Source organism: Symphalangus syndactylus, chromosome 6 (genome assembly GCF_028878055.3).
Source record: "Symphalangus syndactylus isolate Jambi chromosome 6, NHGRI_mSymSyn1-v2.1_pri, whole genome shotgun sequence".
NCBI classification, from domain to species: Eukaryota; Metazoa; Chordata; class Mammalia; order Primates; family Hylobatidae; genus Symphalangus; species Symphalangus syndactylus.
Window position 1 is genome coordinate 45,830,026 of NC_072428.2, and position 27,754 is coordinate 45,857,779.

The following is a 27,754-nucleotide window of genomic DNA, read 5'->3' on the forward strand; positions in this document are numbered from 1 at the left end:
GGAGAAATAGGAATGCTTTTACACCATTGGTGGGAGTGTAAATTAGTTCGACCATTGGGGAAGACATCGTGGCGATTCTTTAAGGATCTAGAACCAGAAATACCATTTGACCCAGGGATCCCATTACTGGGTATATACCCAAAGGATTATAAATTATCCTACTATAAAGACACATGCACGCATATGTTTATTGCAGCGCTGTTCACAATAGCAAAGACTTGGAACCAACACAAATGCCCATCAATGATAGGCTGGATAAAGAAAATGTGGCACATATATACCATAGAATACTACGCAGCCATAAAAAAGGATGAGTTTATGTCCTTTGCAGGAACATGGATGAAGCTGGAAACCATCATTCTCAGCGAACTAACACAGGAGCAGAAAACCAAACACCACATGTTCTCACTCATAAGTGGGAGTTGAACAATGAGAACACATGGACACAGGGAGGAGAACATCACACACTGGGGCCTGTTGGGGGTGGGGGGATGGGGGAGGGATAGCATTAGAAGAAATATCTAATGTAGATGACGGGTTGATGGGTGTAGCAAACAAACATGGCACGTGTACACGTATGTAACAAACCTGCACGTTCTGCACATGTATCCCAGAACTTAAAGTATAATTTAAAAAGTGTAAAATATCAAAGTGCTTTGCATGGATCCTTTGCCTGAATTGTGCATGTTGCAAGGAATACTGAGGTCAATTTCAATATGTGAGAAAGGTATTTGATGGAGGGGATATGATGAAGACAATGTATATTGGCTAAGAAGTGGTTTTCGGTCATTTGCTCTTGGGTGTCTCGCTTGGTTTTCATATTAACAAAGTTAATGTTGTGCAGTCAAGTTTTATATTACAATAACTTGAAACTAGAGATATTCAACTGAGATTCAATTGCAAAATTTGAGTGTAGTTTTTGAAAAGATGTCATTTAAACTATATATATGTGTTTTTTTTCTTCTTTTTTGAGTTAGTACCAATTATACCATTTTAATCAAACTGGAAAAAATTGCTATTAAAATGCATAATTTCTTTATTAAAAGAAAGAGGAATCATGAAATGAAATATACAGAAGCATGTTCAAGTTCATCTGTTGAATTTGGAAGTGTGAATAGTGACAATACTGAGAAAAATACAGACTCTAATCTGCAAACTTAAACATCATTTGAGCCTCATTTCAAAAAGAAAAACTTAAGTGCAAGACGCTATTATGATTATGACTACTTAAAATATGGCTTTATCAAATGTGAAAAGCCCGTTGAAAATGACAGACCTCAGTGTGTTATTTGTAATAATATTCTTGCAAATGAAAGCTTAAAACCAAATTTAAAAGGCACTTAGAAATCCAGCATGCTGAACTTATTGATAAGCCTCTTGAATATTTTCAAAGAAAGAAAAAAGACATAAAATTATCAACACAATTTCTTAATTGTCCTAGTACTGTTAGTGAGAAATCCGTATCATCATATTTAGTTGCATACCATGTGGCAAAAAGAACATAGCTAACATAGCTGCTGAAAAAATTATTCTTCCAGCATGTTTGGATACAATGCATATGATTTTTGATGAGAAATCAGCTGATAAATTAAAAACTATACCTAATGATAACACAATTATCTCTTTGGATTTTTACTATTGCAGAACATTTAGAAACAATGCGTATTACTCTGTAACAGTCTGGTATAGATTTTGCAATGCAGTGTGTGAAAGCACTGATGATATTGGCAGCTGCACAAGACATTCAGTTTATGTCAGATATGCATGGAAAGATGATTTTATGGAGGGTCTTTTGTGTTTTTTAAATTTAACCTCACACCCAAGTAGATTAGATATTTTTACAGGATTAGAAAGGCACATAATTGGTCAATATAAATTAAACTGGAAAAACTGTAAAGGAATTGCAGGTGACGTCGCAGCAAATGTAACTGGAAAACACAGCAGAGTCATTAAAAAATTACTAGAAGTGACTAATAGTTGTACTGTGTGGAATCACTGTTTTATACATCATGAAGGTTTAGCATCCAGAGAAATTCCACAGAATCTCATGGAAGTATTGAAAAATGCAGTGAAGTTGTCAGTTTTATTAAAGGAAACTCACTGAATAACCAACTTCTTGAAACATTTTGTTCAGAGATTGGAACTAACCGTACCCACTTTCTGTGTCATACCAAAGTTCGTTGGTTGTCTCAAGGGAAAATACTAAGCAGGGTTTATGAGCTCAGGAATCAGATTGACTTTTCTTCTCACTGAAAAAAAATCTCATTTGGCAAATATTTTTGAAGATGACATTTGGATTAAAAAATTGGCATATTTAACTGATATTTTTGGTATTCTTAATAAACTGAGTTTAAAACCACAGGGGAAAAACAGTGATGTATTCCAACATGTCAAACATATCCAGGGATTTCGAAAGACGTTATTGTTAAGGCAAGCAAGACTTACAAGTAACTGTCCTAGCTACTACATGTTTCCGAGATTTTTGCAACATATTGAAGAGAATATTATTAATGAAAACATTTTGAAAGAAATAAAATTAGAGATATTGTTGAATCTCACTTCTCTATCTCAAACTTTTAACCATTTCTTTCCAGAAGAAAAATTTGAAACATTAAGGGAAAACAGTTAGGTAAAAGATCCAGTTGCGGCAAGGTGCAGTGGCTCACGCCTGTAATCCCAGCACTTTGGGAGGCTGAGGCGGGCAGATCACGAGGTCAGGAGATCAAGACCATCCTGGCCAACATGGTGAAACCTCTTCTCTACTAAAAATACAAAAATCAGCTGGGTGTAGTGGTGGGGGCCTCTAGTCCCAGCTACTCGGAAGGCTGAGGCAGGTGAATCGCTTGAATCTGGGAGGCGGAGGTTTCAGTGAGCCGAGATCGTGCCACTGCACTCCAGCCTGGCGACCATCTCAAAAAAAAAAAAAAAAAAAAAAAAAAAAATCAATTTGCTTTTTGAAACCCAGAATCAATAACTGGGCTTAATTAATAACTGGTGCCTGAAGAAGAGAATGAATTATCTTAGCTTAATTATTCATATACATTGAAGAATGATTATGAGACCTTAAGTTTATCAGCATTTTGGATTAAGGTAGACTTTCCTTTGTTAAATAGAAAGAGTGTCCTACTATTACTACCATTCACAACAACTAGTTTGTGTGAACCAGGGTTTTCTATCTTAACTCAGTTAAAAGCAACAGAAAGGAATGTATCAAATGGTGCAGCAGCTATGTGGGTAGGATTATCTTCCTGTGTTCCAGACTAAATGAACTTATGAACAGGCAAGCACATCCATCATAATAAATAAAATCTTATCTAGGTTTTGGTTTTGTATTTCTTATTTTGTAGTATTTTTCTATGTTATATTTAAATGGTAATATAACATTATATGTGATACTTTCGTTATGTTTTAATTTTTGTTGTATCTGACAAAATCATTTTATGTTTGCTTAAAAAAAGAAAGTATGGAAATGAGATAATACATGTGAATATGCTGAAGTGCTCTGTTGACTGTAAATCATTGAACAAATGTAATAAGTATTACATTTATTTCTAGAAGGGTGCTCTCTGGAGGGTAATGAAGGTACGTGGTCAAGAAACAGTTAAAAGTCAAAACCCTAAGTGGCTACAGATGTTTAATGGTAGGAGACCAGAAGGATGGGGAATCGATGACTTTTGGCAGTAAGGAGCCCTTTGTAGGTCAGCATCCACCTCTGCTGACCAGCCTGCTCCCATGACGTGGCCCAGCATGAGGCACAGCTGAGGAGAAGCCAATCCTGGCCACAGCTGGAGGCAGGCAGAGACCCTCACAGGTGTCTAGGCCATGCTCCTCAACTGGAAAAGGCTGGTAGAAGCCACCTAGAAGGATCCGGGCCAAGGAAGAGCTTTAGAAACAAGGCTGGAAAGAGAGTTTTTATTCAGGTTGCCATAGGTGGAATAGAGCCAGCAGCACGGACCAAATGTCAGGTGCAAAAGACAAGGTGAAGCCAAACGTGGAAAAATGCCAGGTCAGGAACTGGCAGGATTAGGAACAAGCCAGAACACAGTGTGTGGAGCTGTCAGGTGAGGTTCAGATCCAACGCTATCAAGCAAAGGATATTGAGACCCATGTTAGTGTCATGCTGGCTTTGTGACCCAAAGGCAGTCCCTAGTATCTTAAGGAACCCATGCAGAGCCAAACATACTGGATAAAAGTAAACTTCCTCAAAAACATGACTACTGGGCCGGGAGCAGTGGCTCACGCCTATAATCCCAGCAACTCAGGAGGCTAAGATGGCGGGATTGCTTGAGGCCAGGAATTTGAGACCAGCCTGAACAACATAGTGAGATATCTATAAAATATTAAAAATCACCTGGGCGTGGTGGCACACACCTGTAGTCCTAGCTACTTGAGAGGCTGACGTGGGAAGATCACTTGACCCAGGGAGGTTGAAGCTGCAGTGAGCCATGATCATCACACTACTGCATCTAGCCTGGGTAACAGAACAAGACCCCACCTCTTAAAAAAAAAATAGCTATTGAAAATTTTCTCCTTTATTGTGAGCTTTCAGCACCTGCTGATGGAGAGACTGAGAATCCCCCACTATTGATATTAAGACCCATTTTTTTTTTTTGAGCCAGAGTCTCACTCTGTCTTGCCCAGGCTGAAGTGCAGTGGCACCTCGGCTCACGGCAGCCTCTGCCTCCCGGGTTCAAGTGATTCTCCTGTCTCAGCTGGGATTACAGGTATGTGCCACCACACCTGGCTAATTTTGTATTTTTAGTAGAAACGAGTTTTCACCATGTTGGTCAGGCTTGTCTCAAACTCTTGACCTCAGGAGTCCTTGGCCTCCAGAAGTGCTGGGATTACAGGCGTGAGCCACTGCACCTGGCCAAGACTCATTTTAAGCAAGCAAAGCATTTCAATGCAGACAGTATGGCATGCAGACAGCTTGAGATGCAGAAGAGGACTTAGAAGCAAAACCAGACAATAAATGAAGAAGATGCTGACAGAATCAGGATAGAGGTAATCTCCTGGCCACATCTGGCTACAGCTGTCACAGTCCCCTAGAGAAGAGGGACTGGCATCAATAACTGAACAGCACTTCACCCTTTTTGTGATGATTTTGTGTCTATACATTTGCTTAATTCCACTTGTGTAGTTCTCATCTCCTAGTGCCAGTATAGTCATTCTAGACTGACTGACCTCTGTGTTGCCATTGTCTTTACAGAGTTCAGGAGAAAACAAAACCCCTCTCTGGATATGGTAATAAGAAATGCTTGTTGTTATTTAAACAAACAAGCAAACAAAAGATACCTAGGCCAGGTGGATTCCAACAGGTAGTCACTGTTTAGGTTCTGCTGCCCAAATGTAGAACAAGCCAGAACATTAAAAAACACAGCCTGAACATGCCTCATGGCTATGTGGGTGTGCCACATATTACACAAGGACATAAATTAATTAAGAAGCAAGGAAGGGACTTAGGACTGGGTGAGACATGAGGGAGTCCAATAAACAGCGAGAACTCCAATCACTGAGAACATGACCTGGGAACCTGCCAGTCAACTGTGTCATCAAGTTAATAAGAACATGTCAGCCGGGTGTGGTGGCTCACGCCTGTAATCCCAACATTTTGGGAGGCCGAGGCGGGTGGATTACAAGGTCAAGAGATCGAGGCCATCCTGGCCAACATGGTGAAACCCTGTCTCTGCCAAAAATACAAAACTTAGCTGGGCATGGTGGTGTGCGCCTGTAGTCCCAGCTACTCTGGAGGCTGTGGCAGGAGAATCGCTTGAACTCAGGAGGCAGAGGTTGCAGTGAGCCGAGATCGCACCACTGCACTCCAGCCTGGGGGCAGAACGAGACCCCATCTCAAAGGAAAACAAAAAAAGAGAGAGAGAGAGAATGTATCGCTGAGAGATGCCAAGTCTCTGCAAAATGACTGAGTGTTTTTCTCGTGCCACCTCTTTTCTAAGAAGCTGAAGAAGAGGCGATCACAGCTCCAGGACTGCGGGCACATCAGGAAGGAAGTGGGAAGTCCTGGGAAAGCCGCCACCAGGGCTCGGCCAGCTCATGCTCTTCTCAGGGCAGCAAGAGTTGAGGTTTAGGATGCTGAGGTTTCAAAAGTTCAGCTGACTCCAGCCTTCCTTAGTTCTGTAAAAATTCCACAGGAGTGCTGTCATCCCCCTGGAGCCTTCAGTCACTCCTAAAGGAAATTATTTTCAGGCACCTTACTCCCCTCTTTCCTCTCTTCCAGATGTTAAGTTTTAGCTCTCTTCTTTGTTCATAAATATGTTGCTATTTTTGTTTTTGTTGTTTTTCCCCAAACCAAAAACTTCAATAACCACGGAGAAACACAAAGGAAAGGAAACGGTGATAAATAGCCATTGCCCACACTCCAGCCCACACTCTTACGGAGAATGTGCTCTTAACATCTGCTCCGAGCTATAGACCACAGATTTTAGTTTTAACATGGAGGAAAAATATGCTTCCTTAAAAAGAGCCACACAGGAACATCCTGTATGTCACAGTCTAGGAGCCTCCTACGCAAAAGGGAGCTGAAAGTCAGTGCCAGGTGCAAACGACATGCATCTTCCCTGTCAGATGGTCTCAGGGCCTCCCAGCCATTCTGAGTCCCACTCCTCACCATTGCACTTGAGGAGCTGGCTGATCATGTGGAAAATTACTCAAAGGCTATAAAAAAAAATTTACGGAAAGTTACAGAATGTCACAATGGAGAAGCTGTGCCGCTTGGGACAAAAGAATGGAGCAAAATCTTTGCAGAGCAACACCTACTGCACCTTTGCTGAGCCGTGCCACGCTCTCCACATCCACTGCCCCTGCCCTCACCTTTCCCTTCAATTTGTACTCGCTGACCCTTTATAAAATTAGAAGACTTTGTGTCATACTCTGGCCTAGAATGAAGCAAAAGTTCAAGAGACCCGCTGTGGAATGCCTATTCTACCCACATCCCCCTCTGCAGGGACTGTCTCTACTCCTAGTCCCTTTAGCTTCATTGGTCATTCATTCATTTATTGTACCTGTATGTATTGAGCACCTATTGTATACCAAGCACTGTGGTAGATAAAGATATGAAAAATGAGCAATACAGACAAGGACCCTTTCTCATAGAGTCCATTTTTTAATGGGGAGAGTTAGCTGGTATGCAAGTAAACAAATAAACAAAATAATTCTGGATAATGATACCTACTATGAATTTTTTAAGACAAGCAAAACAAGGTGAAGTTCTAGAGCACGGGTCCCCAGGGCCGTGAACAAGTACCTGTCCATGGCCTGTTAGGAACTGGGCTGCACAGCAGGAGGTGAGCCATGGGCCAGCAAGCAAGTGAAGCTTCATCTATATTTACAGCCTCTCCGCATCGTTCACATTAGCACCAGAGCTCCACCCCCTGTCAGATCAGTGGTGGCATTAGATACTCATAGGAGCGTGAACCCTACTGTGAACTGCACATGGTGGAATCTAGGTTGTACACTCCTTATGAGAATCTAATCCCTAATGATCTGAGATGGAACAGTTTCATCCCAAAACCATTCCTGGAAAAATTGTCTTCCACGAAACAAGTCCCTGGTGCTGAAAAGTTCGGGGACCACTGTTCTAGCAAATGATTTGGGAGAAGAGGTTCCTACTTTAGATAAAATAGACTAAGAGAGCCTCTCTGAGAATGCGTGAGCTTGCACCTGAGTGATGAGGAGTTGTGGCTGCAGTAAGCATAAGATTGTGGCTGCAGTCTTCCTTCTTGGGCAGAAAGAAGAACAAGTATAAAGGTCCTGGGGTAGGAATGGGAGAGGACCAGAAAGGCCATAGTGATTTAAGCCTGTGTAAAAAAAAAAAAAAAAAAAAAAAAAAAAAAAGGAGTTTAGGCTGGGCACACTGGCTCACACCCATAATCCCAGCACTTTGGGAGGCCAGGAGTTCAAGACCAGCCTGGGCAATGTAGTAAGAACCAATCTCTTTTTTAAAAAAAATTAAAATTAGCCAGGTGAGATGGAGTATGCCTGTTGTCTTAGTTACTTGGGAGGCTGACACAGGGCCTGGGAGTTTGAGGCTGCAGTGAAACATGATGAAGCTGCTGCACCCCACCCTGGGCAATAGTAAGACCTCATCTCTAAAAAGAAAAGAGAAAGGGTTTGCAGAGGAGCAGAGGCCTTGGTAAGAAGTGTGAAATTTATTTTAAGGGCAACAGGAAATCACTGGAAAATTTTAAACAAAGGAGTGGCATAACCTGATAGACATGTTTAATAGAATCATTTGGCTACTATGCAGAAGGTGGATCCTTGGAGGGCCATAGTGGAAGCCAGGAAACCACTCAGGAGTCAATTGGAATAGCCCAGGCAAGACATGATGGTGGCCTTGACAGGAGCAGTCAGTCAGCAGTGGCAATGGAGAAGCAGACTCACTAATCACATATCATGGATGCACCGACAGGGCTTGCTGACATAGTAAATGGGAAAGGAGAAAGGAAGAGCAGAGTGAAGCATGATCCTGAGTTTTGGCCTTCAGCCACTCATTGAATGAGCATGACTTTGATGGGAAATACTAAGAAGAAACTGGTTTGGAGGTGAAAATCAAGAGTTCAGGTTTGCCCAGTTAAGTTTAAGATGCTATTAGGCGTCCAAATGGAGATGTCTGGGAGGAGTAGGTAGTTGAGATTCAGGAAAGCTATCAAGGCTGCAGATAAATATGTGAGAGTCATTGTATATAAAGGTATTTAAAGCCCTAGGACTAGATGAGATCAACTAGGGAAAGTGCATAGATAGAGAAAAGAAGAGGACCAAAGAAAGAGTCCATGGGAATTCCCAGAAGAGGAAGATATAGCAAAAGAGGGTGAAGCATGCTCAGTGGATGTAGCAGACAAATCAGAAGCATGTGTTATCATGAAGGTCAAAAGAAGCAAGTTTTTCAAGAGTGGTCAAGTGTGTGGAATGCTGCTGAGAGACTGAGTATTATGAAGACAGACAGCAAAGTGACCAAGAGATTTGGCAACATGGAAATTGTGGTGTCCTTGACAAGAACAGCTTCAAAGGACTGATGGAGCCGAGAGAATGTGTGGAACAGTGACTAGGATTTCTAATGAAACGTGGGGGTGTAAACACATGTGGTATGTCCATTCCATCCTGACACCCACTAAAGTAAAAGTAATGAAATACTGTTAAAGAGAAAAAGAGTGAGCCCACAAGAGCAAAGAGAATGGCATGAACATGACAGAGGACAAGAAAAGTCAGTAATTATTGGAAGAGGTAAGAAGCTGGATGATAACCAGCTTAGCAAAGCAGAGAGAGCTGAAACCAAAGTGAATGCAAAGAGAAATGTTAGCAAGAAGCAAGCAAGTTCCAACCACCGACCCCACAAAGCCTCATGCATTGGAGCCAGGGTGAAAAATGGGGCTGAAAAGAGGTGGATAGGGCAGAAGTCTTCATAAGAAAGTGTTCCTACCCTAGTCCTCCTCGAAACCCTGCACTGCCTGGAAACTATCCTGGTAGGCTATAGATGATTTCATCTCCAGAGAAATTGATCCAGAGACACTCAAGGATAAGCGATACCTGGCAAAGAGGAAGTTAAAGGTGAAGCACTGTCCTGAAAGCAGGGAGGTTAAGTGAAATCTACATATGGGATGGTGAGACCCTCCCACCTTCCCCAGCTCAGCAGCCAGCCCTGTTGACAGCCCTCTCTGGAGGCGACTGAGGGGCTGTGGGTTACTCCCACTCTGGCTGGTAGCCAGGTTAGCCATGTACAGGCAGAGGAAGTCAATCAAGATGAGAGGAGAGAGAAAGCCGTAAAGAAGAAAGATGCTGCTGTCCCTGGGAGATGTGGACAGTTTTGGGTACTGGCCTCAGGCCAGGAGCAGATAGCTCTTCCAATCACATGACTTGGTACATGCTCACAATACCTTTTCCTTGAGCCGCTTGAGTAACTTCCAGCCTCCTAGGCAGATGATCTGTAGCAAAGGCTGGAGGCATCCAGAAGAAGGCTGATTTTCCAGACCTTGTCCAAGCTCTACTTGCAGTGCTCTCGGTATTTGTTATGCAGAGGTGGCCAACTGAGCTGCAGACTTCCCTTTCCCGCAGGGACTCCAGAATGTCCAAGAAGAGCCCATCTACAGGTCTGAAGGTTCTAGAAAGACAAGCAGTGGTCCCACATCATAGAAGGCCAGGCTGTTAGGCAATATCTTGTGTAGCTACCACATGTTACAGATAGGGAAGGTAAACCTGGAGGCGTTAAGCCATTTGCCTAAAGTCACAGAGCTTTATTATCCAAAGAACTGGTTAAAGGTAAACTACAGTCTCTTGACTTTCAGCCCCTAACTCTTTCCACTACCCCACATTGCCTCCCACCAGACTTGACTGATTTGAAACATGGGGCTGTGCCCAAAGACGACTTGGACAGGTGAGATTTGGTTATTTCCATGGCACTACTGAAATCAAAATACTAAAGCATGAAATTCTAGATTCACTATTGTGTAGCAGGTAACATGCTGAATGCAGAGCCCAGCAATGTGGGTTCCAGTCCTACCCTTACCTCCTTGTTCTGTGTTATCACATAGGTAAGTTGCTGACGCACCCCTCCAGACCTTGTTTTTCTCACTCGTAAAATAGAGACAAAGTGACAGTGCTAAGGGCAGAGGAAACAACACGAATTCCAAGGGTCTGAGAGAATCACCTAAATATGCCTCTAAAACTCAAAATTTCTCTCCGGGCTCCCTATTTCCTTAAATGTATATCTATGCAAATTCAGTATTTTACTCCTATATGTATATTTGTTTTAATATAAACACAGGTGGGGGTGCTATTCCCCACCAATGTTCATGTCAAATTGTTGCTCCAGGAAGATGACCCATATTTGTCCTAACTTTGCTTGTCCTTCATATAACCTGATGCTACAAGGCCTCCTTTTAATGTCCTTTGTGAAGAAAAGAATAAATGCGTTAAAGACTCAAGCAGCAGTGTCAGCTTGGGCCAGGGCCTCGCTGTTGTTGTCCAGCCCACCATTTCTCCAAGGCCTCGCAGGTGCCTCACACAATCCACAAAACACTGGGGCCCAGAGAAATCCCCTTCCTTCCACCCAAAATTGCCCTTTCCCAAAGCAATTATCCTCTGCCACCCACAGCAGACAAAATCTGAGGGTTGAAATCTCCTCCTATAAGAACCCAGGAGAGTTGTGAGTTTGAGTCTTCAGTGCTCTGTGATCAGTCCCCAGGATGCCAAGGGAACTCTCACATGCCTGTTAGGCATAGCTCTCCCTGGGAGGCATGGGAGGCATCTAGCTTCTCTCCATCCTGCCCAGGAAGGGAGGGCCCCACAGGAAACCCACATCTCACTCCCCCTGCCCTCTGCTTCCTGCTCTCTCTGCCCCCTGCTCTCTCTGCCCCTGCCCCATGTCAATGCTCCTGCCAAAGTCCATTTCTGTAGCCTGACCTTGTCCCTGAGTCCATCTCCATCCCTCTCTGCCCTGTGGTGTTACAGGACTCCCTCCTTGGTCCCCATCCCACTCCACCCTTCGGATTCCTTGTTAGTAAACATGACACAATGTTCTCCAGTGTAGCAACAAGCAGGCATCCTCAGTGGCTGAGGGCCCCTGAGGACAGGGCAGGAGGGACTGGCTACAGCTCCCAGTTTCTAGCCAGGCCTGGGCAGATTCCACTAGTGAGCTGCTGATTTAATTCCAGACAACAAATATTATCAAGGCCCATTCTGGGCCCAGCCCTGCAGTAGGTCCAGGAGGGGCAGCTATGAAGCACACACAGCATGGCACAGCCCCGAGGTTGGGGTGCAGGCCTGAGAACCCATAATTAAAATCTGCGGGTTACACAGATAAGATGCCTGGTGAATGGAGAAGGGCAGAGGGGGTGAGGGAAGGGAGCAGCTATGCTGACACTCAGAATTCCAAGAGCCACACCTTTCCTTAAGTCCTCTGCACTCAGGACCCCCCACACTAAATACATGACTCTAAGCCAGGAGTTGGCAAGCGATGCCCCAACAGCCGAATTAGGCCCACCACCCACTTTATGAGGATGATGAGCTAAGAATTGTCTACCTTTTTTAGGCTGGGTGTAGTGGCTCCCAGCCTAAAAACCCTGTCTCTACTAAAAATACAAAAATTAGCCAGGCGTGGTGGTGTGTGCCTGTAATCCCAACTACTCGGGAGGCTGAGGCAGGAGAATTGCTTGAACCTGGGAGGCGGAGGTTGCAGTGAGCTGAGATCATGCCACTGTGCTCCAGCCTGGGCAACAGAGCAAAACTCTGTCTCAAAAAAAAAAAAAAATTGTCTTTACATTTTTTAATGGTTGAGAAAAAAATCTAAAGAAGAATATTTTGTGACACATGAAAATTACATGAATTCCAATTTCGCCACCCATAAATAAAGTTTTCTTGGAACATGACCACATTTATTCATTTACCCATTGTCCTTGGCTGCTTTTCCACTGCAATGGCAGAGTCGAGTAGTTGTGACAGACACCATATGATCCCACGAGCTTCAGACATTTACTATCTAGCCCTTTACAGAAAAGTTTGCCAACACTTGCTCTAGACCAAAGCCCAGAAAGGGAATTTAAGACCCATCTGGCTGACCACTCTCACTTCCCTTCCCATCCCACTCCATTTCTCCTCGCACTGCCCCCGCCACCGCCCTCCACTCTCCATCATCTCCCGTCCTCCCTCCTTCTTCCTCCCACAATTCCCTGGGACCAAGAAATGGGTGCTTATTTGCTTCCTTTATGTCAGATCCTCCCCCTTTCTACTCTAGCCTCACGAGTAAGCCTTAGGGACAGGCACAGGTACCTTCCCTAGGCCAGAGCTTCCCCGTGGAAGTGCTTCAGATGGGCCACAGGCGTGCAGCACAATAGTGATGCCCTCGGTCCTCAGGTGAGAGGGCAGCCAGAGTGCACAGGCTGGGTACCTCTAGGGAGAACCTCACCTACATCTCCTTGAAGGGCAGCCAAGAGTGGGCCCCATCAAACAGTAAGGACAATGATCTCATCCCAAGCGGCGAGGGAGGCCGCCCCCCGGGGACACGTCCTTTGGCAGCTTGCTGCATAGTGTGCCACTCCCACACGGACAGGGCCAGAAACCCACTGGAGGAGTGTGTGTCCCTTGCGTCGAGTGAGCACAGAGCACAGGCCAAGAGGGATGGGGCCAGGGGCAAGGAGAGCAGGAGGGAGCTTCTGGCAGCCACAGTAGCAATGGCAGCCCTGAATCTGTCTTCACGCATATGTACAGAAACCATATTATTCATTGTCCAAAATAGTATACTTTCTTTTTTTAATCAACTTTAATGAGGTATAATTTATATATAAGAAAATGCATCTATTTTAACTATATAGTACTATGAGTTTCTGCAAATGTATAACATGGGTGATCCACCAGTGTCACCTCTACCATGATCAAGATACACAGTGTTGTCATTACCCCCCAAATGCCCCATATGCCCCACTGCAGTCACTCACCCCCACCACTGCCTGAGACAACTACTCATCTGTCTTCCATCACTACAAATTAGTTTTGCCTGTTCTAGAATTTCAAATAAATGGAATCATACAGCATGTACTTTTTTGTGTCTGGCTTCTTTCATTAGGGGCAATGTTTCGAGATTCATCCACACCGTGTATCAACACCAAACTGGCATGCTTCTTGTTTGTTTTTGAGCAAAGGGAAGTGCTCTGAATAGTCATGTCATGTCAGAAGAATGAATCAGAGCCCTTCAGGACAAATCAGGACAACCGTCACTCGATGTATACGGGCTGTTCCTGTCTTTCTCAGCAGGTGAGCCTCTTTAGTCACATCCACACTGCCTGCAGGATATCTGATGTAAAAGTGCATGTGTATTCTGCAGATTAGGGCTTCACCATTACCTAAGTGCACTTGAATCCAAAAGGTTTGAAGGGTGAAATCCAATGAGCATCGCAAAAAATTTCAATACCGCATTTGTTGTTTAAAAAAAGAAAATGCCGTTATAGTCTTTATATGATTTCAACTGATATATATTTTTTAATAGGTGCAAAATTGTTTTTAACTTTTAATCACCAACCTGTACAAATAAATTTCCTGTTAATGATGATTATGGTTACAATGTACACTATTCAAGTGATAGTTACAGGAAAAGCCCAGACTTCACCACTTTGCAATATACCCATATAACAAAATGGCACTTGTACCCACTGAATCTATAAACATTTAAAAATTAGAAACGATAAAATTTGAAAAAAGAATTTGAAGAAACCCTTAAAAATCTTGATCAGAAATTCCATGTAGCCATTTCAAGCCCAAAACTACATAAAAAAGACATGCTAATTTGAAGCAAGCTCATGTTTAACAATAAAATATTTAAATGATTTTATTTAGAATGTTATATAAATTCAATAGTTAACATTTTGTTTTGTATATTATTGTAATAACATAACATGAAGAAAATGTGAATTTTTTTCACTAGCTCTCACGTAGGCGTTCCCAAATCCCCTTTAGCTGACCCCAGTGTGCCATACGCATATTCTCACTTTCTAAGTGTGTTGTGAACAGGGAAGCATTAGTCAGCACTGCCCCCACACTATGGTAGAAGCCAGTACCCTGGGCTAGGACGCATGTTTTCTTGCTAAAGAGACCTCTCCTGCCCTCTAGTGATCATTTTTGTAGCTGGGTCTCAGAGGGAAAACAGTGATGTAATGAGTAATTAAATATACCTGTTTTATATTTGCAAAATTGCCATCCCTGTCACATGCATTATAGCTATCTTGAGTCCTGACAGATAAAAGCTTTCACAAGCATCCCTCTGTTGTTCCATGGGGCCTGGGAGGTCGAGCCTGTGGCTTCTCTTCCATGATTCCACCACTCCTCTCTGCCCTCATCTTTTCCACCCCTGTGGCATGGCAAAGTCTCCACCATCCCTAGCCAGTGACACCAACCTTGCCATCACCTAGGACCAGTGGCCACTGGACCCCCTTCCCACCCTTACCAGATGCAAGGACTGTAGTGAGGGAGAGGGAAGCATGGGCCTAGGAAGCAAACACCCAATTGTTCATTGTACAATAATTTGTTATCAAACGAAAAACTCCAGGCATTCAGAGAATTTGGGATTCCCTTGGCACACAGAGGGAAAGGGGGGCAGCTCTACCATAAACACTTCCCATACCCCCTTGTCTCTGTAGAAACCCAGCCTTTTATCCCCAAGCAGCAGCACTTAGCAAGTGGCCACACAAGAGCGAAGGCAAAATCATCATCCATCAACTAAAGGATGAAGTATCTGAGTTATCAGTATATAGTTACAGAAGTGAAAGATATATGAATGAAAATCATATGAAAATTGGAACATATCAAAGTTGAGTATCACCTATGCAAACAACAAAAAAGTTGTTGAGAACAGCTGAATTTTCATCTGAAATGAGAACTATAGAATATTTACTATTGAGGTAATTTCTGTTCTATTGAGTAGAAATCCAGCAAACAACAATCTTTTTTTTTTTGAGATGGAGTTTCGCTCTTGTCGCCCTGGCTAGAGTGCAATGGTGAGATCTCGGCTCACTGCAACCTCCGCCTTCCAGGTTCAAGCGATTCTCCTGCCTCAGCCTCCCAAGTAGCTGGGATTACAGGTGCCCACCACCACGACCAATTAATTTTTGTATTTTTCTTAGAGACAAGGTTTCACCATGTTGGTCAGGCTGGTCTCGAACTCCTGACCTCAGGTTATCCACCCACCTTGGCCTCCCAAAGTGCTGAGATTACAGGCATGAGCCACCAAGCCCGGCCACAAACTACAATTCTATATATAGTTGGCCCTCCATCTCCAAGAGTTCCATAGCCATGGATTCAACCAAGTGTGGATGGAAAATATTCGAAAAAACAAAGTGGCATCCATCCTAAACATATAAAGACTTTTATTCTCTTCATTATTTCCAAGAAATAGAGTATAACAACTATTTACATAGTATTTACATTTTATTAGGTATTATCAGTACAGTTAAGCATCCATTAACAATCGGGATATAGTCTGAGAGATGTGTCTTTAGGTGATTTTGTTGTGCAAACATCACAGATTGTATTCACATAAACCTAGATCGTATAGCCTACCACATACCTAGGCTACATGGGATAGCCTGTCCCTCCTGGGCTACAAACCTCTACAGCGTGTTCTGTACTGAATACTGTAGGCAACTGTAACACAATAGTAAGGATTTGTGTATTTAAACTTATGTAAACAAAGAAAAGATACAGTAAAAATACAGTATAAAAGACTAAAAAATGAACAAATGGAGCTTGCAGGACTGGAAGTTGCTCTGGGTGTGTCAGTGAGTGATCGGTGAGCGAATGTGAAGGCCTAGGACATCACTGCACACTATTGTAGACTTCATAAATACTGTACAATGAGGCCACACTACATTTATTTTAAACGTTTTTTCTTTCTTCAATAATAGATTAAACTTAACTTACCGTAACTTTTTTACTTTGTAAACTTGTTAATTTTTGCACATCATGACTCTTTTGTAATAACATTTAGCTTGAAACACATAGTATAGCTGTACAAAAATTCTTTATATCCTTATTCTATGAGCTTTCTTCTATTTTTTATAAACTTTTTTTTTTTTAACTCTTTAAAATTTTAAAACTTTAAACTTTTTTGTTAAAAACGAAGACACAAACACACACATTAGCCTAGGCCTGCACAGGGTCAGGATCATCCATATCACTGTCTTCCACCTCCGCATCTTGTCCCACTGGAAGATCTTCAGGGGCAGTAACATTCATGGAGCTGTCATCTCCTATCCTAACAGTGTCCTCTTCTGGAATACCTCCTGGAGGACCTCCTGAGGCTATTTGACAGTTAACAATTTTTTATAAGTAGAAGGAGTACACTCTAATAATAAAGAGTATAGTATAATATAGTAAACACACAAACCAGTAACATAGTCATTTATTATCTTATCAAGTATTATGCACTGCACATAATTGTATGTGCTATACTTTTATGCAACTGGCAGTGCAGTAGGTTTGTTTACACCAGAAACAATGTGAATGGTTGTTTATCATCACAACACATAAATGATGCATTGCACTATGACTATGAGGGCTACGATGTCACTAGGCAATAGTAATTTTTCAGCTCCATTTTAATCTCATGGGACCCCATTGTATATGTAGCCCATCACTGACTTAATCATCATTGTGTGGCACATGACTGTAATTGAGAGATGATTAAAGTATACAGAGGATGTGCATAGGTTATATGCAAATACTGTGCCATTTTATACCACGGACTTGAGCATCCTCAGATTTGGGTATCTGTGGGAGGTCCTGGAACCAATCCCCCACGGAAATCAAGGGACAATTGTACTATGTTCCAGTGTTCAGTTCCACTTAATCTTCATTCTGCTCTGCTACATTTTCAACCTCTTCAGGCCAAAAGCCCTGAATTCTCTGCCTAGTCCTCTTTTCTCCAGGTAGAGACCCGGAAGTCCATTTGGGGAAGAGCTGTCAGAAGGTTAAGGAGTGGCAGCTTGTATGGCTATGATGGACATCAGAGGGACACAGGATTTCTCTCCTAGCCTTTATTTCTAAGTAGACCCTTTTCAGAAGCACCCTCCACCCCAGATGGGTTTTTCAAGTCCTAGTCCTGATGTCTAACTAATCCCTTTTCCCTGGACTATGTGAGCCGACTGGGCTACAGAGCTAGGCAGTAACCAGCCAAATCTCTTCTTAGTCACAGATACATGTGGCACAACAAGGCAGGTGCCTCGGTGTCCAGGTGGGCAGGCTGTGTTCATACCTCATTTGGAATCAAAGAGCAGCTGTCTTGGGCCCCCAGGCTGTTGGTCTCTAGATCAGTGGGGCACCCATTAGATCCCACACAAGATGGCAGTCATCAATAATTGAGCTCCACTGAGTTCCTGTGGGACTGAGGTCTGATGATTTCTTGAGGACACTTCCCTTATCACACTGATCTTTCTGAAGACGAATTTTATCATCGGTTATGTGTCAGGTAGGACTCTTCTGGTTGCAAGTGATTTTTTAAAAATTCTAATCGGCTTAAGCAAAAAATGGCACATGAAACTAAAAAGGACCAGGGACAGCCAGCTTCAGGCAAAGCTTCACACTAGGCTCAAAGAATGGCATCGCCCAGTCTAGCTGTGCCTCTGCTCTACTCTGTCTCTGTTGGCTTCAATCTCAGACTTCACATCTATGGAAAAATGGCTACCAGCAATTCCAAGCTTCATCTTCCCAGACACATGTCCAATGGGAAAAGAACAAGTCTCTTCCCCAATGCTCAGGATCAATTCCTGGAATTCACTCAGAAAGACCACTCTTGGGCCATGTACCTGTCCCTGAACTAATCACCACAGTCACAGTGATGGAACAGGACACATTTCCAACACATCCAAGCTGTGCTGTCTTCTAAAGTCTGGCCACCAAGGCAGCAGCAACCTCGAGTCCCAATCTCTGAGTCAAACCAACCTGCCCATGTCCACTTCCAGGTCTCAGCTTCTAAAGAACTCTTTGTCCTCCCATCTTTTTTTTCCCTGGGCTGTCCACCCAGAGGCTACCTCTCTGAGCCTGTTGGCCAGCTGGCCCTCCCTGGTTCTTGATATAACCTACTCCTCGGTGCCCTCTCTTCCACCTCCAAGTTTAGGCCTGAACTCAGGAACTGGAAAATCGTCTTTCAAAACCCTGAGTCTGTTAGCACCAGGCAGCCAGAATTCCTAGAGAAAGACAGAGCTTCCCTGTGCTCAGATGCCCAGAGTGTGCCCCTGCCAGGTTGCCTGGCACAGGAGACCAGCTGGGGTTCCAGATGAGGCGTGTGAAGAACTGGTAAGACAGAGGGAAGAACAAGAGCCATTCAGGAAACAAAACCTCTCATCCAGCTTCCTCCTAGATGATACAGACTGTGAAGGGCCTTAAATGCTATGTCAAGGAGCTGAGACTTGATCCAACGGGAGGTGAAGAGTAGTCAAAACGCTTGCTGGATGGATGAATGGATGGATGAACAGACAAACAAGTAACGGCTCGGAGATGGAAAGTGACTAGCCCCATATCACACAGGAAGCAACTGGCAGAAACAGGACCAAACTCCAGGCCTACCTGTGCCCATCCTAGGGCTCTAGTATCAGCCCAGGCTGCCTCCATTTCAACAGAGCAGTCTGGGAACCCTGGAGATTATCAGCCACTTCTCAGAGGCTCCAGACCTGGGCTTCTGAGCTTGGAGCAAAAGCAGAGGCCTGGGCATTAGAAATGTGGACCATAGGAAATTTTAGGAAGGCTCGAGCTGGTGCCTAAAGTTGAGGCTGGGGATTTGGAGTAAGACTGAATTCTCTGTGAGGTAGAAGAGGGGCAGAGGGAGACTGCTTGAAGCTCAGCTGCTCTGGGAGAGTCCAGCCAGACCCCCAGAGGGCAGCCCATCCCTGACAAAGCCCAGAACTCAGCAGGAGGGGACCATGACTCCTGGGGAAGAGTTGCGAGGAGATGAGGGGTGTTATCTTTGGCTTCCAAAGGCCTTGCCAGTGTTCCTGATGAGCCTGGCACTTTGCCCCAGGGCACAGAGCTATAATTTAGAGACAGCAGGGACTGGGATCCAGGGTGGAGGGGAAGAAGCCTTCTAGCCCTTGGTTTAGGGGAGGCTGAAACTACTTTAGGGCAGGATAAGTCAGGATATCAGAGGTGAAGAAAGATCCAGAATTTTCATGAGAGCAAGAACTTTGCTGTCTGGCTCACCATTGTATCTCCAGTGCCTGGAACAAACCCTGACACATAATAGTTCCTCAATAAATATTTGTTGAATTAATAATGAACCCTTGCTGAGGGTGAGGGAGCAATTTTTCACTCTCTTTTGCTGCCCACAATTTCCTCTCTACTGGATCTCCAGCATATAGTAAAAAGTCAGTGTGGAGTCAAGTCAGCACATTTACAGTGGTTGGCTGAGGACTTTCTGTGCCCAGAGTGGCTGCACATCCCAACTAGAACAGTTCACTCTTAGCTCCATCAAACATATCTGATGGATACAAAAAGTATGAGGCTGGAAATCAAGAAATTTAGGTCCTAGGTACAGCCCACTGTTTATCAGTGACAAATGTGAAAAAACTTTCAGAACGTCTTCACAATTAATTCTCCTCTTGTTATGCCCATTTCGTAGATGTGAAAGCTAAGTTGAGGCTAGCACTAGATCACACAGCCTCGGAGTGGCAGAGCAAGCCTGACATCCCAGGAACTTGCAACTATCAGTAGCTTCTTTCCCCTCTCTGTGCCTGTTTTCTCACCTGCATTATTGAGGTTTCCAAAGACAGTCCCGGATCTCCTACGGTAGAGGCAGGAGGCGACTGTCCAAGCACCCCACCATGCCCGCTAAAGGCTGGTCCAGCTTAAATGTACTGCAGAGAGGGGTCCACAGGGCAAGATCAGGCCACAGTGGGTGTCTGGGGCTGCTTGGGCCCAGCACGTCTGAGGCCATCATTCGTTTGGATCTTTCTATTACCTTTTCCTGGAACAGAGTAGAAGACTGCAAAGGACTTTTCAGGAGAAGTGAGAGGTGAGGTTAAAAAGTCAGGAAAGAAAGAAGAGGGAAAACAAAGGTAGAGAAAGATACACTAGTGGCCAACGGGTACAATAAAAGATAAATCAAAATCACAATGCAAATCAAAACCACAATGAGCGATCACCTCATACCTGTTAGGCTGGCTATTATCAAAAAGACAAGAGATAACAAGGGTTGGCAAGGATGTAGATAAAAGGGAACCCTTGTATACTGTTGGCGAGAATGTAAATTGGTACAGCCATTATGGAAAACAGTATGGAGATTCCTCAAAAAGTTACAAATAGAACTACCGTATGATCTGGCAATCCTACTATTGGGTATATACCTAAAGGAAATGAAATCACCACCTTGTAAAGATAGCTGCACTCCCATGTTCATTGCAGCATTATTCAAAACTGCCAAGATATGAAAACAGCCGAAGTGTCCATCAAGAGATAAAAGGATAAAGAAATCATGATGTATATGTATAAATATGTGTGTGTATATATATTTCTTTGTGTATATATAAACATATATGTGTGTTACATATATTTATATATAAACGTAAACACACATAAAGAAATATTATTCAGTCTTGAAAAGAAAGCAATCCTGTCATTTGTAACAACATAGATGAACCTGAAGAACATTATGCTGAGTAAAATAAACCAGACACAGAAAGAAGGAAAAACACTGGCAGGGTGCGGTGGCTCACACTTGTTATCCCAGCACTTTGGGAGGCCGAGGCAGGCGGATCACGAGGTCAGGAGATCAAGACCACGGTGAAACCCTGTGTCTACTAAAAATACAAAAAATTAGCCGGGCGTGGTGGCGGGCACCCAGCTACTCAGAGAGGCTGAGGCAGGAGAATGGCGTGAACCTGGGAGGCGGAGCTTGCAGTGAGCTGAGATCGCGCCACTGCACTCCAGCCTGGGTGACAGAGCGAGACTCCGTCTCAAAAAAAAAAAAAAAAAGAAAGAAAAACACTGCATGATTTCACTTACACATGAATCTTAAAAAAACTGAATACTTACAAACAGAAGAATGATGATTGATGGGAGGGACTGGACAGATGTAGATCAAAGGGTTGAAATATGTAGTTGTATAGGATGAATAAGACTAGAGATTCAATGGACAGCATGAGGACTATAGTTAATATTGTATTGCATACTGGAAATTTGCTAAGAGAGTAGATTTTAGGTACTCTTACCAAAAAAAAGGAAGAAAGGTGACAATGTGAGATAATGGATATGTCAATTTCCTCGGCCATAGCAACTGCTTCGGCTACTGATAGAAAGAAACTACTGATAGTTGCACAGCAAGTTCCTGCCTATGTACATTATGCATACATACGTACATTAAAACATCATGTTACATGTTTTAAGAAAGGAGGGAAAGTTAGCACTCCCCTTGACAATGATGGAAGAGGCCCTGCAGCCTGACAACATGCATACAGTTAAGGCATCGTCACCTACTTCAAGGCAACTAACCATCCTTTTTAAAAACACAAAAGGTTTGGTTTGAGGGAGCTTCCTGGTAGCTGAACACCTGAAGGCTCCTGGAGGGTGGTGCATCCAGAGAGGGCATGGAGCCCCTCGCCTCTTCCCACATCTCTTGCCTTAGGCATCTATTCCATCCATCTGTCTGTTGTTCATCTGTATTCTTTGTAATATCCTTTATAATTAACTGGTAAACATTTTTTTAAATTATGTCCTACACTGGCTCCTTTGTAAACTCACTGGCAGGAGTGTCCCACTCAGGACCTAAGAGTTCAACACCCATAGCAGGGCTGCAATCAGCTGTACCAGACTCAGGGGACCCATGGATGACAGACAAGTCTGTCCCCCAGGAAGTCCAGTCTCCTGGTTGGGGGTGGGGGTAGCAAGCACACACAGTCACCAGCAATCCAGCCTGCAAAGTGCTTTGAGGAGGCAAGCCCAGGGGCTGTGAGAGCAGGGAGGAGGAAGTGACTGGCTCTGCTCTCGAGATCACAGAAGGACGAGAGCCTGGGGCGGGATGCCAAGCCTGTGTGTGAAGGAGGATGGACTGTTCTAGCCCCAGGGAAGAGCATATACAGAGGCACTGGGCATGGTCACCCTGAGGAAGCAACTGTTCCTGTGGGATGCCCCTTAGTGATCACAGCCTCCATCCTTCCCCTGATTTCCCTGCTTTTGCTTAGCCTACCTTTGAGACTCTGCATGCCCTCAGCCTCTGACCTCTCCCAGTTCTCCTCCTGCAGGTGCCTATGGTCAGCCATGCACCCTCTGGCCTCCCTGACTTTCAGTCCCATCTTCCCTGATCCCAAACCATTTGCCCACGAGGACTTCAGGAGAGTGTCTTCCAAGAGAAGCCTGGCCCCACTGCAGAGTCAGGCTTTCCATCTTCCAGGGAGCCTTCCTGTAGACCCTTATTCAACCCAGGTGTCTCCCCACTTCTCTGGCCAACAAGCTACACTTCTTTTCTCCCCTGAGCCCCCAAAGCCTCTTTTGCCAAGCTCAGCATTTCCAGAATAGCCTCTCCCTGTAGCAACAGGCAGTGGTCATTTAGTTTCCACTCCCTCCATTTCTCTTCCTTCCACTCCAAATCCACACTCTCTCATCTCCCATTCTTTCCTCCTGACTTCCCCTCTCCAGCCTTACCCATCTCCTGTCCATGCTCCACCCAACTATGAGAGAGGACTATCTGATACACAAAGTTGTCCATGTCACCCATGCTTAAAATGCTTTCTAACTCCCTATCATTCGCAGGGGTAAATCCAGACTCCTCAGATGGCATGTGAAGCCCCCCACACTCTCTCCAGGGGCATTCTGTACCTGTCCCTCACACACTCTAAGATCCAGCCCCTTCCTGCTTCTTGGCCTATCGCGACCTGCCCTGCATTTTATCACATCTGTCACATCCTGAAGCAGCTGCAAGGTTGAGAAAGACTGGAGGGAGAGGGATTAAACACTGGGCGCATCACCCACAGAATAGCAGTCTTGGCATTTTGGGGGTCACCTACCTTTTTTTAGTGTCTATTAGAAGCCATAGTTTCCCTTCCTAGAAAAATGAATATAAAAATGTACCTAAGCACAAATTTTATACCACATGTCTGGGAAGTTACAGATCTTTCCCTTGCAGTCTGATATGGTTTGGCTGTGTTCCCCCCAACAAATCTCATCTTGAATTATGGTTTCTATAATCCCCAGGTGTCATAAGAGGGACCAGGTGGAGATAATTGAATCATGGGGCAGTTCCCCCATACTGTTCTTGTGCTCATGAGATCTGATGGTTTTATAAGGAGCTTTTCTCCCTTTTGCTCGGCACTTCTCCTTGTTACTGCCACGTGAAGAAGGATGTGTTTGCTTCCCTTTCTGCCATAACTGTAAGTTTCCTGAAGCCTCCCCAGCCCTGCAGAACTATGAGTCAATTAAACCTCTTTCCTTTATAAATGACCCAGTCTCGGGTATGCCCTTATAGTGGCATGAGAACGGACTAATACACAGTCCATCCATGAACCCAGCTTTTAAAAGTCCTGCTCCAGAGAGCAGGCAGGAACTGTGGAAGCTGGCCTAGCCATGCCTTGCAGATCCTTGTGCCACCAATAACCAGCATGGATCTGAAACTGAGTTGGTGTCCATAAGAACTTGTGGAACTGAGCTGAATTCAACAGAAGGCAGGAGCTGCCTCAGAGAGAGAGGAGCCAGGGGCTCAAGATACAAGGAGAGCTGAGAAGCTCAGGTAGAACTTCCCGCAGGTATAGCTCATGGGGTTACCATCCAACGGTGGGCTTGCTGATAAAGGAAAGCAGGTGAATTCCAGGCAGCCACTGGGAAAAAGTCGCCCTGTCAAGGTTTCAGCTCAGGTCTCCCTCTTTGAAGCTGGCGCCAGTAGATGACCAGGCCTGACCACATCCCTGCATACCTAAGAGGCATTACAAACCCGATTGCCCACCTTCACCCTCCACCAGCTGTTGCTTCTCCCATCTCAGTTAACGAAAGCACCATTCAACAAATTGCTTAGACAAAAACCCAGAAATCTTCATTCCTCTTTCCTTCATCTGCCACATCCAATTCATCAAAAAGGCCTGTCATTTTAACCTCCAAAAATGCACCAAATTTACCTTTTCTTCATCTGCACTGTTGTCACACTGATCCAAGCCACCATCATCTCTGGCTTGGGTGACGTCTCCAACAAGGCATCCTGCTTCCACTCTTGCCCTGTGTGGTCCATTCTCTACACGGCAGCCAGAGTGACCTTTTATAAAATGTGAGATTATAGCATTCTACCACTACAGACTTTCCAACAGCTTCCTTGAAATTAGAATCAAGTCCCAGGATTCTAACCATGACCTGCAAGACCCCCATGACCTGGCCCCTCTCTTTCTCTCTGACTTCACCTCATGCAACTCTCCCTCTTCCACTGCACACCTAGCAAACGGCCTTCTTTCTGGCCCCCAAGAAGTCACATGTTCAGGGCCTTTGCACTTGCTGACTCCCCTGCTCCCCAGATCTGTGCATGACTGATTCCCGAGCAACCCTCATTCTCAGTTCAAAAGGCACCTCCTCAGAAATGTGAGACCCCATCATTACCAATCCCATTGTCCTGTCTTATTTTCTTCATAGTATTTATCACGGGCTGAAATATTTTTGTTTATTTGTTCATATGATTGACTGACTTCCAACTGGAATGTAAGCTCCATGTGAATAGGGACTGATTTCTCTCTTTTTAGCCGTGGGGCTCAGAATAAATGAAGTGACAAAAGGGAAAAACTAGGTATGACTCAGGGCCCCAGGGATATGGGTTTGGGGTAAGGGTCAGGCCAGGGCAGGGCCAGAACAAGGCAGAATAAGGGGCTTGGGCACCCCCGCCCAGTCCTTCCTGATGGGGCCCCACTGCTCACTGGTGTGACTTGCCGCAGGAGGACTCCACCAGAGGCATGAATGAGATAAGGCACCTTGGCAGCTCCTCCTAATTCTAAGAGACTGCAGCTACTGGACTGTTCACCAGCATGTATATTGCTGCCAGGGTAAGTCCCCGGGATAGTTAATTCTATGCACTAGGCTATGGTGGCCAGTTGTTTAATCAAACACCAGTCTAGACATTGTTTTTGGTGTTTAGAAGGTGTTTTTGGCATGTAATTAACATTTAAATCAGTAGACTTTAAGTAAAGCAGATTACACTCTATACTGTCATGGGCCTTAGCTCATCAGTTTAAGGCCTTAAGAGCAAAGACTGAGAGTTCTTGAAACAGAAGGAATTCAGCCTCAAGACTGCAATATAGGAATTTCCTGAGTTTCCAGCCTGCCAGCTTTCCCTACAAATTTCAGACTAGCCAACCCCACAATCATGTGAGCCAGGTCCCTAAAATAAACTCTCTTTCTCTCTCCTTCCCTCTCTCTCCCTCGCTTCCCCCATCCCTTTCTCTTCCTCCCTTATGTATGTGTGTATCTATATACTCGATAGGATATATATCCAATAGGGTGGATGGGTAGATATCTTAATGGTTCTGTTTCTCTAGAGAGCCCTGACTAATAATACACTCCTTTCCTCTACTTCATCCGCAGAGAAGGAAGTAGCCTCAGGTGTCTTCCAGGGAAAATCAAATCAGAGTGAGGTCACTGTGAACGTCCCGGAAGTGCCATGGCTCTCTTCTCCAACATGAAGGGCCCCAGGGTACCAGCCTGTGCATCATCCTGCGAGCCTGTCCTGCAACCCTTCCAGGAATAGCCTGGCTTGTGGCCTAATGCTCAGGCGGTCCCCTGCACTGATGAGATAATACTATCAGAAAATGAATCTAGTTTTAAAAGAATGTTGATAAATGCGGCAAACATGCACTCAACAGATTACATATCAATGCTAAAGAGTCATCAAAGCCTCTCTTCTCGTCAGATGTAGTCATTCATTCACCCACTCAACAAATATTTATTGAAAGTCTGCATGTGCCAGACATTCTTCTAGGCATCGGGAATGCAGCAGCAAACAAAACAGTGACATTCAGGCAGAGAGAGATGGACAGTAAAGAGATTGATACAGAATACATTATGTGGCGATGATAAAGAGTTACGAAGAAAAAATGAATCATGGTAAGGGGAGTAGGGGGTAGGAGTGAAGAAAGTGTCTAATTGGCTGGGCACGGTGGCTCACTTCTGTAATCCCAGCACTTTGGGAGGCTGAGGCGGGCAGATCACAAGGTCAGGAGATCGAGACCATCCTGGTTAACACGGTGAAACCCCGTCTCTACTAAAAAAACACAAAAATTTACCCAGGCGCGGTGGCGGGCACCTGTAGTCCCAGCTACTCGGGAGGCTGAGGCAGGAAAATGGCATGAACCCGGGAGGCGGAGCTTGCAGTGAGCCGAGATAGCGCCACTGCACTCTGGCCTGGGCAAAAGAGCGAGATTCTGTCTCAAAAAAAAAAAAAAAAGAAAGTGTCTAATTGTTGTGGGGTGTGTGGAGAAGGCCTCTTTGTTAAGGGAGCCTCCAAACGGAGGCCTAAAAGAAGTGAGGGAGTGAACCAGGCAGCACTGTGCGAGAAGAGCATCCCAACAGAGGGCCCAGCAGATGTGAAGCCGCGTGGCATGGCACGCTGGCATCTTCCAGGAACAAGGAGGCCAGTGCGGCCAGAATAGAGTACACAAAAGAGAGTCCAGGAGAAGGGGAGTACTAACTCCATAAAACTCATAAGAGGTAGAGAGAAAAGAAAGGGACAGGGGTGGTTTTACTTCCAGCACTTCTGTGCCAGCCACTCCTAGGCCACATATGCCCCAAAGAGGCCTCCGCGATTGACTTTTCAACAGCTGCTTCCTTGCTTCCCATTTATGTTGCCTCACCTCCCATTTATGTTGCCTCATCCATACAGGACCAGTTTTAACTTCAGGGTGACACACCTGGGAGTGGGAGAACGGTGATGGAGGGAGGAGGACCATCGGGGCCACACTAACCCCCATCTCCACAAGTTTACGCTGCTGCTTTCAATGCTGCTTCCTCTAATCTTTTATCATCATTATCTTAACTGTCGTGCCACTATACCACCTTGAAAACTGTCTTCCAGAAATGTCCCACGGAGACAGTAGCTCCCCCTTTCCTGGCCCTCTGGAGTGTTGATCCTCACCCCAGCCCTCCTCTTTCATGCTCAGGACCACAGCCCTGTGGCTCCAAAAAGGACCTTCTGGGTCAGTGCACAGAGCACTTAGAAGCACCTCTGCCCCTTCCTCACTTACTTCCTGTTCCTCCATCAGCATTCTACAGCTCTGGCCAACGCCATCAGCCTCTACTCAATACGGTGCTT

General features: G+C 44.6%; 1 long non-coding RNA gene and 1 other non-coding gene across 3 annotated transcripts in view; one reads left to right on the forward strand and one right to left on the reverse strand.

The window, feature by feature from the left end:
* Window positions 1–27,754, reverse strand: part of LOC134736882 (uncharacterized) — a 145,338-nt gene that overhangs the window by 25,032 nt on the left and 92,552 nt on the right. For both annotated transcript variants that reach the window (XR_010121315.1, XR_010121317.1), the window contains exon 3: window positions 9,888–10,111. This is a non-coding gene — a long non-coding RNA (uncharacterized lncRNA). The remainder of the gene's footprint in view (window positions 1–9,887; window positions 10,112–27,754) is intronic.
* LOC129485593 (U6atac minor spliceosomal RNA) lies at window positions 21,861–21,986 on the forward strand. Its single transcript, XR_008658731.1, has one exon. It is a non-coding gene; the product is annotated as a U6atac minor spliceosomal RNA (small nuclear RNA).